This window comes from Helianthus annuus, chromosome 5, assembly GCF_002127325.2.
Source record: "Helianthus annuus cultivar XRQ/B chromosome 5, HanXRQr2.0-SUNRISE, whole genome shotgun sequence".
In the NCBI taxonomy this organism is placed as follows: domain Eukaryota; kingdom Viridiplantae; phylum Streptophyta; class Magnoliopsida; order Asterales; family Asteraceae; genus Helianthus; species Helianthus annuus.
Genome location: NC_035437.2, coordinates 119227693 through 119239279, shown reverse-complemented (window position 1 = coordinate 119239279; position 11587 = coordinate 119227693). Strand labels below are relative to the sequence as shown.

The window sequence follows — 11587 nt, the reverse complement described above, 5'->3', positions numbered from 1 at the left end:
TATTAGAATTTAAACTGGGCAATGAGTGAACCTGTTAAGGGAAAAGTGACATCATTATCTTCAATTTCCGCACTAGAGGACGATCTGAGTTGCAAGTGCTTCGTTTCGCATTGTCGATCTAAGTTGCAGGTGGTTTAGTTTGACAATAATCGAATGATTAAACGCACCGATCTTCAAATAATGATTATGAATTTGAAGAACCTGATTGAGATTCGTACTTAGATTATGAACCGATTGTGTTAAGACGATGTTGTGATAGATTGTGATGGAGATGATTTGGTACCTGATAAATGTGTATGGATGCAGAGAGTTAATTGAAGATAATGAACGTCATTGAAGAAGAGTTTGGTGGAAGGAATTTAAGTGGATGGTGGTGTCTGGCAGGAGTTCGACAATGTGTAACTAATTCACTTTTTATATTTTTATCCTATGATGCCCAAATCCATCTTGACAAAAACTCATCCTAGCCTGTTTCTTAATAAACTCATTCTAACCCATACCCATCCTAACCCATTACCCAAACCTACCCAACCCATCCATTTTGCCACCCCTATTAAATAATATGCATGTTTATCTACTGTTAAGTGAAACAATGCATTTTGTTTTAGATAAGACTTTATGATTTTAAGTTAAATTGTTGATACAGATGTTGTGTCCGATGTTGTTGGAATAGATTAGATTTATTTTATGCTGAATTTGTAATAGTTAGTGAAACAGTCTAACGAACGTGTATAGACCCGCTTATTTGAAGTGGTCAAACGAGAGGGTTATCCGTTTAACCGTGTGTGTGTTTGCAAGATAAAGGGGTGTAGCTATAAATAGCAACCCTTTGTCATTGTAAACACTTGAAGCTTAAGGAGGTTTTAGACCTCAGAGGGAAAGATCACCACTTGGTCTCTCCTTGGATGTGTACTCCTTTGGTAAGGGTCAGTTAGCTTGTTAATCGGGTCGGCTTGTATTGTTATGCTACTTAATCTATACTAGTAAGTTTTTCATCCATCTCTAATCTTCCCATCTATGAACTGATCACACACTAATCACAGTTTCGGTCGTGAAACACGGTCCTACAAGTGGTATCAGATACATGGTACCCGATTTAGTAAATCTAACCGTTTGCTAAATCACATGTGCTCTAGATCTGTGATTATTGTATTTTTGTTCAAGATGTAAAAAATGGGGAAACATGAAGAAAACCCAGATCTGGACCGTATATGCGGATCTGAGCTGAAACGGAACATACCAGTGGGTTTTTATGTTTTACACCAAAATCATCAAGTTTTCATCACTTTGAGGTATTTTTCGTCAAATCTGCAAATCTGCAGATGGTGTTCTTCACTGTGTTCTTGATGAGTATGGCGGTTGTTAAGAAAGAACTAGGGTTTCTCCAGTTACCCTTACGAAGAACCTCATCAGATACACTTACGAAGAACCAGTCAATCATTCCCATTCATGAATAATCTACTTACGAAGAACCAGTCAATCATGTGACCTACGAAGAACCATACTCATATGTTCCCTACGAAGAACCGTGCTCACTCAACAACCCCCTGACGAAGAACACCAGCCGAAGAACCATCTAGGCGAACAACCAGCATGGCCGAAGAACATTCTTCGTCTGATATGTTTTAAGGTTCACGAAGAACCTTAAATTCTTCGTGAGTTTCTGCTTCGTCATGTGTTTCCAGTCTGGTTGCCTCCATTCACAACTTCAGCCATGTCGAAGTGATAGGGATGTCAGTTTGGAGATTCAGTTTGCTGGTAAGAAGATATAATAGAGGAGAGGTTGGAAGGATGATCTTCCCCATTGCGTCAAGGACATCGAGCAAGTGGCTCACCAAACCACAAAATCGACGCCTCCGGTGGAAGAAATTGCAATTCTGCTCATGTTTTGACTGTCAAAGCTGGATTTTTACCCTTAGCGCCTGACATTAGGGTGATAGAAGGTGACGTCTGTTGCTCTTGTTATCGCAGATAAGGAAGGATGAGGGAAGATGTTGTTGATGAACTGTTCAAGTTAATGTCGGCCGGTTTGATAGGTGGAAGTGAGGATAACAGCTGCTGTTGGTGTTTATGAAAGAGAGAGAATGGAATTAGAAGAGATAAGGTAGCATGTTATTACTGAAGATGATAGCAACTACTGTACAACAAAGTTGTCGGCTGAAGTCATTTGTTTGGCAACTAGGTTTTATTCATTTGGGCCCATTGATATGACCAACAAAAAGAATACTAGAATACTAGAAATGTTGGGCTTCATTGGTATTTGGTAGCTTGTTTGGTATTTGGGCTACAATTAATTGGATTTCCAGTTTTATTGTTGGGCCTTCACCTGCATTATATGGAATTTTGATATGGGCATGTGATGGTTTTAGTAGTTGTGTCGAAACGTTAATTTGATGATAATATCAAGTATTAGTACAAAGTGAGTGTTTATCCGGAATCACTCCTTAAGGTAGTAAAGTACGGTTATGTAATAGTTATTTAAGTATGTTATTGGAAATTAGAAAGGTATGGGTATGTAGAAGTAAAGGTTTCCGCTAAGTCGATCAAATGGGTCAAAATGAGAGTTTACTCATTTCGGTATAATTTTCATAAGTGACGATAAAGTATAATAATTGTTAGAAGATAAGTTGAATTTTGTTGTTGATGATAATATCAAATGATTGTTAAAACTTCTATAGTTATAATGTTTATATGAGTATTGAGTATAAACAAATGAGTTGTTTGGTAAAAACATGAACGGGTCAATAATTAGTAAATGAATATTAAGTCGAAAACATATAAGTCGTCAACATGCAAATGGATGGGACTTGTTTATAAGTAGGTCTATTATCGGATGATACTATAGCTTAAGTACATGAGCATAAAGTGGTAAGTAAGAGCTTGTAGGTGCGTGTGTATGTAGGAATGTATGCGTGTATACATGTAATTTGCTATGAATGTACGTGGTTATGGTTTTCAATATGTATGAGTATCGATGAATACTAGTAATGTGCCTTGAGATTGGAAAGTAATGCAGGAATGAGAACGTCATGTTCATGAGGAATTGAAGCCGGAACAAGAGACTTGAAGAGGATAATTGAGTGAATCCAAGCTTATATTGTGAAATGTTAAATGATTTTCGAATGTATAAAATTATGTTGCATGGCGTTGCCAGTGACTAATGGTTAAGTTGTTTATGACCATCTCTTCTATTGCGAACAAAGACAAGCGGGTGTAGATCGAGTCAAAGAGCAAGGATTGTACGGAAAGAACGGTCACATAGCTCTAATTATGTAACGCCCTAAAGTGATACCTGGAAGCAAATGTTGTAAATTCATTCTAGTAAATGTTTAACAGTTTTGTATTTGGGCCTTCATGTAAGTATAGTGTCTAATAAAGAAAGAAATTTTAAGGCCCTTTTTCCGTTGCGCCGTTTTTAAGGTTAAACATGTTTGGGCGTAACATCTACCATACCCTCAACATGTTGTGGTGACTGAGTTTCAATAGTAGAAATTTTAGGAAGAGAATGAGTACTTACCTCATCTATGTGGACACTCGTGTGAGAAGATTTATGAGATGTATTTTCCTGAAAATCACTAAGAAGCTTATCTTGATTTCTTCTGATGAAAGCCACTTTTTCAGCTAATTGTCTAACTTGCTGTGACAATGCCTTAACCTCCTTATCTCTGACTTCGTTGCTTTTCTGAATATCCTTCAATAACTCCATAATTATGTCAAATTTTTCATTGATGGAGTTATCATCCGACTCGTGCTGACTCGCTTGCTTATTCTCTTGATTCCGCAGTTGCTTTCATAGTTATCTTAATCTCCTTGATAGCTCGAATCGTTGTAGAATCCCTGATGATAATTCAGTTGATTTCATTGCTGGTGATTCTGTTTTGATATCTCGAAAGATCTTCCATACTATTCTGTTGATTATTATTATACCCTTGCTGACCCAAACAGACCCGATTTTGACCTCTTTGAGTAAACTGCTAAGTTTGAGGCACAAAATCAGTATACCCATCACATCCAAACTGGTCATTATACCCATCCTTTTCATCTACATTATATCTGGCTTATCTAATCTGAAGCGGTAATTGTCTGTTTCAAAGCTCATTTGCTGTTGCACTGGTTGGTTGTGTTGTGAGAATTCAACATCCTCAAATTCATTAAACTCAGGCTGATAAGCTCTATCCATGATTTCAAGACATGTACAAAGCACAAACAAAACACCCGAGCATAATATCGAACTAATAAAATAAAATAAAAAGAACAATATTTTTGGGGTTTTAAGATTTTTTAATAGAAAGCAAGAACAACTAACTACTAACAAACTAACTAAAAAAAATTAAACGCACAAATTCCTGGGCAACGACGCCATTTTGATGAATGTCGTAAGGGTCATGCAAAAACCTAATTAAACTAAGCAGATAACGTAAGTAGGGTACGTATCCACGGGGAATATATGGTTAGTGTTTATTATCTAATTAACTACTATTAATCTAGATTGGGGGTTTTGATTGGTTTGAAAAAAAGAACATAATTTAATTAAGAGAAAAAATATCAAATTTAGAAAACGTACCCTCCTCCAAGCTTCAGGTTATAGGTTTACGCAAGGTTAGCTAGTTAATTGGACACCACATTGACATAGTGTTGGAAAATCAGTTAACGTGGCAATCAACATAGTTTTTGTCATCAAACCATATAATTCAATTACCCAATCTACCTATATCAAGTCAACCCTCTTTAGTCACCCAACCCGTTTCTAGGTTTTTTCATCAATCGAATGCAATTGTAAAGAAAGAACTCAAGACACAGATAAGTTGTTTCAATTAACTAATACATCAATTTGATTCATAAAGTTTTGCCAGAACAAAATTAAACCCAATACAAAACTAACCAAACAAAGTGTAAACCTGCACGAACCGTTCACCTGGAGGAAGCCATAGAGCGCTTAGCCGCTCATGGATATAGTTCTCATCTCGTTTTGCGTTCCCAAGATTCTACGCCAAACCCCCTTCTCTCAAAGTTTTCTGTCGAAAATTATCTCCTATTATCTGATCCTCCAAAACAATTCAACCGCCATTCCTTTTATTCCAAAGTTGCAAAGATTAAGCCCACAATATCTTTTCTTATAGGCCTCTTAATTCCTAGTGGCTGCACCACTAAGTTTATAATAACCGACCTAGACAAATTATTAATCCACAAACCACCGAATCATTATGCATGTTAACCTTTTTAGCCTCAATGTTGAAGCCCCTATAATTCTTTAGTAAATTAACTCATGCCTTTATTATTTTCTTTAGACCCTGCGACATTTAAAAGGAAAGTATATAGTCTATACAACCTAATAAAAGCCTTAACTAGGAGACACATGTCCCCATCTAGGGCCTCTAAATCTCATTTTCCCGCCATTTTTCTAAATCCCTTCATTTCCCTCTTTTGCAACCCGACGCGGGATCCGAATGGGTGATTAGGGTCATTGTTGTTCCTTCCATATATAAAGCAAGACGTCTTCTCTCATACTCTTTGTCGATTAGGTTTTTTTTTTTGTTTACATTGTTCCTCTTCATCAGATAATCCCTCATGCGCATTCTCTTTGGAGAAAACCTAGCCACCTCCTTCAGCTAGACCATGGATTCTCATCTTCATCTTCAAGGTATTCGATTTAGGGTTCCGATTGGGATTATGACGGTGACTCGGTTTATACTTTATATTATGACGGTGATCTCTCGATCTAAATCGACTGATATGGTAAATCGAATTTGTTTTTTTGTAGATTTATATCTTAAATTTTGCAATACTTATTGATGAATCTTGATGTTATAATCAGACGAACTATGGTTTCTCTTCATCTCTCGGCTCTACTTCTTCACTCATTCAATCCAACCTTCTTCATCAAAAAGGTTTGATTTATCATTTTTATATATCAAAATCATTGCTGATTTACTTTTATTTAGTAACTAATCTTTGGTATCTCTTTGTCGTTCATCAAGTCATCGCTACCTTGTATTTTTGTCTAGATTTGTCCCGATTGTAGTTACGACTCCTTTTACCTATACTGAATCAGATGCTTGATTATGCTACTTTTCTTTTTTTCATTGTAATACCTTTTTGATTTAGGGTTTTAAACCCGAAGTTGTCGGGTTCTATGAAAAAGTTGTATGATTAGCTGTATGAAAAAGCTGTAGGGTTTTAATAATGGCTGACTTTGAATTAAGTAGTTTTTCATTATATGCGAATGTACTACATTAACATGAAACCATGATTGGAGGTTGGTGGAGAGAATTGTTGGTACTCCATTCTGAGCCGCAACCGACAACTACTCATCTTAGCATGGTGCTGATGCACAAGCTCAATTTTGAGTCATTTCATTGTTTATGTGATTATACTCTATTTAAATCTGTTTTAACTATTGGTATTAGAACGAATACGAGGTAAAATTACTAAAAAAGTATGCTGACTAAGGAGATTCAGTTTTTGTAGAATTTTGTAATTGCTTAGAAACATAAGTTTATTAGTTTAACTGTTAAGTTTGTTTCTTTGACACCAATCTTCTTCCAGTTGTTTTCCTTAATTTTGTATGATAATACACACTTAATTATACCTTCTAATAAAGGCTATAATGTAGAAGCTTTAATAAATTGGTCTGAGCAAAGAGCACGTGAGGAAAGTGAAAGATTGAAGCGGGTAGTCGGTTGCGGCTTAGAATTAAATTGATGGTATGAGCAAAGCTTGGTTTGTATTTCAGTTTTTTTGTTTTTAGTTTCTAAAATTAAAGCGATGAGCTTATTTATTATGTTTTTTTAATGCTTTACTAAATACCAGCGTAGCAACTTGGTGGGTCGATGCGGATTGGTTTGAAATGGACCTGGCTTGGTTGACCCACAACCATGAATGTGAGTTATTTTTCTTAATACAGTTAATGTGCTATTTATTATTACAAACACATTATTTGTACAATCATAATCCCAGATAAATGATTTATGAGGCTCTATACTATAGATCAGAAATAGTGAACTTATCCTTTTCTGTTTTGCTCTGATACTAGATCTAAAACAGTGAAGTTATCCTTTTTTCGTTTTTTGCTTAGACCAAACACTAGAGGTTGGTTATTAGGTCGAAATAGGTCATTTTTGTACAGGTCAAATTAGACTGGGTGAGGTTGGTTTGGTTCATCTTTTCGACCCATAACCACATTTAAATTATTTCTTATAATCAATTAATATATTAATTATGATTTGGCTATTATGGTTTTTCAGCAACTGTGTATTCCTATAGATGCTTTGTGTTGCTGCTAAGCCAGAGGAGAAGAAACTTCAACTCATGTTTCTTCGTTGGAGCGAGCATCACAAAAAACTTTGCAGTTTTTTAAGGTTTACTTTCTATATACAATGGCATTGGTGCTTTTTTATCTCACTACTTACAACTGTATTTTTAGTTTGGTACACGTGCAAGAGTGCTTCAATCATATCCACCACCTAAAGCTTTAAAAGTTACCCTATCCAAAAAGTTCCATTGGTTTGGGATGGTTGGGGAGTAGTTAGCTGCATACGAAGAAAAGCGAGAAAAGATTAACAAAACAAGGCTTTAAAAGCCACTCTTGTGAAATAAGAAGAGTCGAAAGCTGTGGATGATGCTGATGTTAGCAAAAGTGACCCAATGCTCATTGATGGCTATACAAAAGTGGATGATAATTCTATGTTGTTTTTTTTATTATGCTGATGAGTTTAAGTTACCATTCCATGGTTCAAGTTTAAAGTTATAGAAAATTATTATATGCGTGGGTTGAAAGAATGGGTAAGGAATGCCGAAATTTCTTAGTGTCATCCGCTGTGACCGTGCTTCGGTAGTTGAGCGACGGTGGTGGCTGCTGTCATATAATTGAAACAACATCAAATCAAGTTGCGTCGGTAGAAGAAGAATGACTACGCAGGTTTAGCAACAAAACCTGTGATTATAACATCTTAAGCATATGATAAAGAAGATATGAGTTGAGAAATTATGGCTATGGCACACTTTCTCTACAGCTATTTTCTACGACTTTGAGAAATCTAAGCAAATATTCTCTTAATCTCCCCTAAATTCATGCACACAATTTCCACACACATATATTATGCATTCTGTGGCCAGGATCTCCACGAAGATTTTCCGCAGTTTCTTCGTCCCCTTTTCAAACATGTCTTTTGTACACTCACTTGATCAATTTATTCTTTCTCACACACATTTATAGTGTTAAATAATGGTTCATACACAATTTGTTTGACCTCACTGTGGCAATAAGTTGTTCCGGTGTAGTGATTTCATCAAGTATGTTGTTGATTTGTGTTTTTTTGTTCAAATTTAATTAGATTTTGTAACGGATTGGTTGTCTGTGTAGGTGGATTAAGTTTCAACAAAGGACCAGTTATGACTTTTACGACGATTTGTGATCTTTCGATTAGTTTGCATAAGGCATAGTTAGGTTCAGTTTTGTTCGGTTACAGTTTGGTTTGGTTTGTTTTGCCTTAGTTTTTTTAAGGTTTTTAGTTGATTGTGGTTTTTTAGTTTAGTTTTGAAGTTTTAGGTATGGATTTAATTTTAATTGGGGCAGTTAGTGTAATAATGAGGCCGTGGCCTTTACACCATTTTGCCACCTCTAATCTCTACATGTTGTTTCTAACCCTTTTTACATTTTTTAATATTTAGATAAGCAAGAACAAATGGCACCTAGACAAAGTAGTTGCACTTGATGTTTGGGATAGTATCGAAGAATTCACACGTTCACGGTCACGTTCTTAAGGTACGCTAATCTAACTAATTTTAATGAAACTGTTTCATATTATATTTTTTTACTTGCATTGATGGTCCCAGCATTATTCGGCAACACTAAATAATAGATTTTGTAGCATTTTTTGTTGTTATGTTGTAGTTGTTTGTGGTTGATGATGACGCAAAATGATTTTTTGCAGGTGTGTAGAAGTGATTCTTTTCATTTACGATGAAACGTATATGCGGTATAAGTCATTGGATTCGGCTGCGATGGCATACAATTCTATACATGGTTGTAATTTTGTTAGCAAACTGCAGGTATGATGCATTTATTTTTTTGTTTTATTTTCAAATTTGTTCTTTGATGTTTTGCCCTATAAATCTAAACAATTGTTGTTGAAAGATATTGGTATCCAACTTTATTTTTTAGGGCTAAGTGACAAATCATGAGCCGGGTCAAATCGTTTTTAGATATCATATTGATCTGGCCCATTACTAGGCCTAATATGTTGGTTATGCCCATTGTTACATTCGAAGACCAAATTGCCTTTTATGTTTTCCATCAGTATTTGTATTTTGTTGGATCTTCAACACATAAGTAGTAAATCTAAAACATATTTGTTTATGTAAGAAACATAGAAACTCTTTTTTCCAAATGATTCAATTTTGTTGACTAATTAATCTTAAGAGTAAACTGCCATTTTGGTCCCTGTGGTTTGGCCAGTTTTGCCACTTTAGTCCAAATCTCAAACTTATTACATCCAGGGCCCTGTGGTTTGCATTTTGTTGCCATTTTGGTCCAAAATCCAAAAACTCTCTATTTTGACTGTTGAAAACTGATTATTTTGTCCTTTAGTGCAGGGGCATTTTGGTCATTTTTTAAATTCCATTTTTTTTTGCAATTAAAACCGGATCAAGAACATCATCTTAGAACATCATCATCAAACCCAGAAAATTCATCTTGAGCAATCTTCAAACATCATCATCAAACCCAGAAAATTCATCTTGAGCAATCTTCAAACATCATCATCAAACCCAGAAAATTCATCTTCAAATATCATCATCAAACCCAGAAAATTCATCTTCAAACATCATCATCAAAACCTAGAAAATCAAGATCATCAAAACCGGCAGATCTGAACCACCATCTCTCACGGCGCACCACTATCATCTCCGTCCGATCTGAGCCATTATCGTCACCTAAACCAATGTAATGATAGTAAACTCAAGACATGAATTAAGATCAAACTACCTTTCAAGAGGAGAATGATCAGCAGAGAGAACAACTCCATGACCAAAACCATCATTCTTCCGAACATTATCAAACCCAAATCCATAAACAACAATCTTATGAATCTCATCCTTTGAACCACGAAACCAAGCATACTTAACATTCGCATCTCCACCATTCTTTTTCTCCACAGATTTCGTATAAATCTGAAAGCTACTCAACCTAGCTTGAGCAATCTCACTAGCATTAAACATATTCCGATGAATATACTCAACTCGAACATCAATCCCGACATAACTCAATCTAGCAACAAATTTCTTCTCAACAATCTCACCCAATTTGTCACTCTCATCCAACTGAACCAATCCGGTTCGATCAATAACTCCAGTTCCAGAAACTACACTCTCGCAATCAGAAACTGTTGAAGAATCACCTTCACTTTCACTTTCATCATCTGAACTATCTCCGATCACCTTCTCCAGAAAATCAAGAACATCATTAAAACCGGCAGATCTGAGCCATTACCCACACCCAAATCAGACCAATAGCGAAAATCAGGGGAGGAGAGAGAGAGAGAACCGGCGGAGCAGGTGAAGGAGGAGGTGGTGATCTTCTTCCAGTAGCTTTTTGTTGTTGATTATCGGTAGTAATTAGGGCTTTTTGGGAGGAGATGTGCCGATCTCCTGTGGGTGCGGGTGGAGGAGTGGTGGCCGGTGTGTGTGGTGGCTAGGATAGAAAGAGGGGAGAGGAGTGATGGTGGTGGCACTGCAGAAGATGATGTGAAGAAGATAAAGGGATTTGGGATTCATTTGTGAAGAAGATGATGTTTCATTTGTGAAGAAGATAAAGGGATAAATGGATTATTTATTTTAATTTAATTAATAATTTGTTATAATAATTCATAAATGACCACTTTGCCCCTGAAGATAAGGACAAAACAGGGGGTTGAAATTGGGGATTCTGGTCAAATTTCACTTTTGGACTAAAATGACAACAAAATGCAAACCACAGGGCCCTGGATGTAATAAGTTTGAGATTTGGACTAAAGTAGCAAAACTGGCCAAAACACAGGGACCAAAATGGCAGTTTACTCTAATCTTAATTATTTATATTATTTGTGATTTGTAATCGTTACTAACTTTATTTGAGGCTTTTGTAACAGGTTGAATGCCCGTATAATTGAGACTTCGAAAACTAAATGGGAATATCAACTTTTTTGAAGAAATGGTCACTTTAGAAATCAATATCTTTACTTCGAATTTGAGATTCAAGTAAAAGATACAAATATGTTCATTGTCTAAAATTTGCTGGTGCTTTAAGTATAAATATATATTTTTTTATATTCTTGCATCACGAACAAGTTATTTCAAAGTCGGTTATGTGGGGAAAATGCTCAAAATTGTTTTAATTTATTTCATCTATTGGTATTTCTACTGCTAAAAAAAGTTACGGTGTTGATGGTCTTCTTCAATATATTATCATTATTTTCTCTTTTACTGTATATGGTATACAGTTTCTCTGAGATGATATGAAAAATTTAAATATAAAATGTATACATGGAGTAAATTCATATAAATGTGGCAATCCCGTGTAGACACAACACCGTGTAGCACACTCTGCAAT

General features: G+C 35.7%; 1 long non-coding RNA gene across 5 annotated transcripts; it reads left to right on the top strand.

Moving 5' to 3' along the window:
* Positions 1 to 5449: 5449 nt before the first annotated feature.
* LOC110941152 lies at positions 5450 to 11366 on the top strand. Of its 5 annotated transcripts, none has more exons than XR_004892804.1 (8): positions 5451 to 5736; positions 5816 to 5888; positions 6614 to 6704; positions 6811 to 6881; positions 7245 to 7358; positions 7424 to 8764; positions 8934 to 9051; positions 11127 to 11365. It is a non-coding gene; the product is annotated as an uncharacterized LOC110941152 (long non-coding RNA). The 5 variants fall into 5 exon arrangements; XR_004892805.1 differs by having other exon boundaries at positions 5456 to 5736; positions 7245 to 7918; positions 8671 to 8764; positions 11127 to 11364; XR_002593871.2 differs by having other exon boundaries at positions 5473 to 5736; positions 8671 to 8764; positions 11127 to 11359.
* Positions 11367 to 11587: the final 221 nt, after the last annotated feature.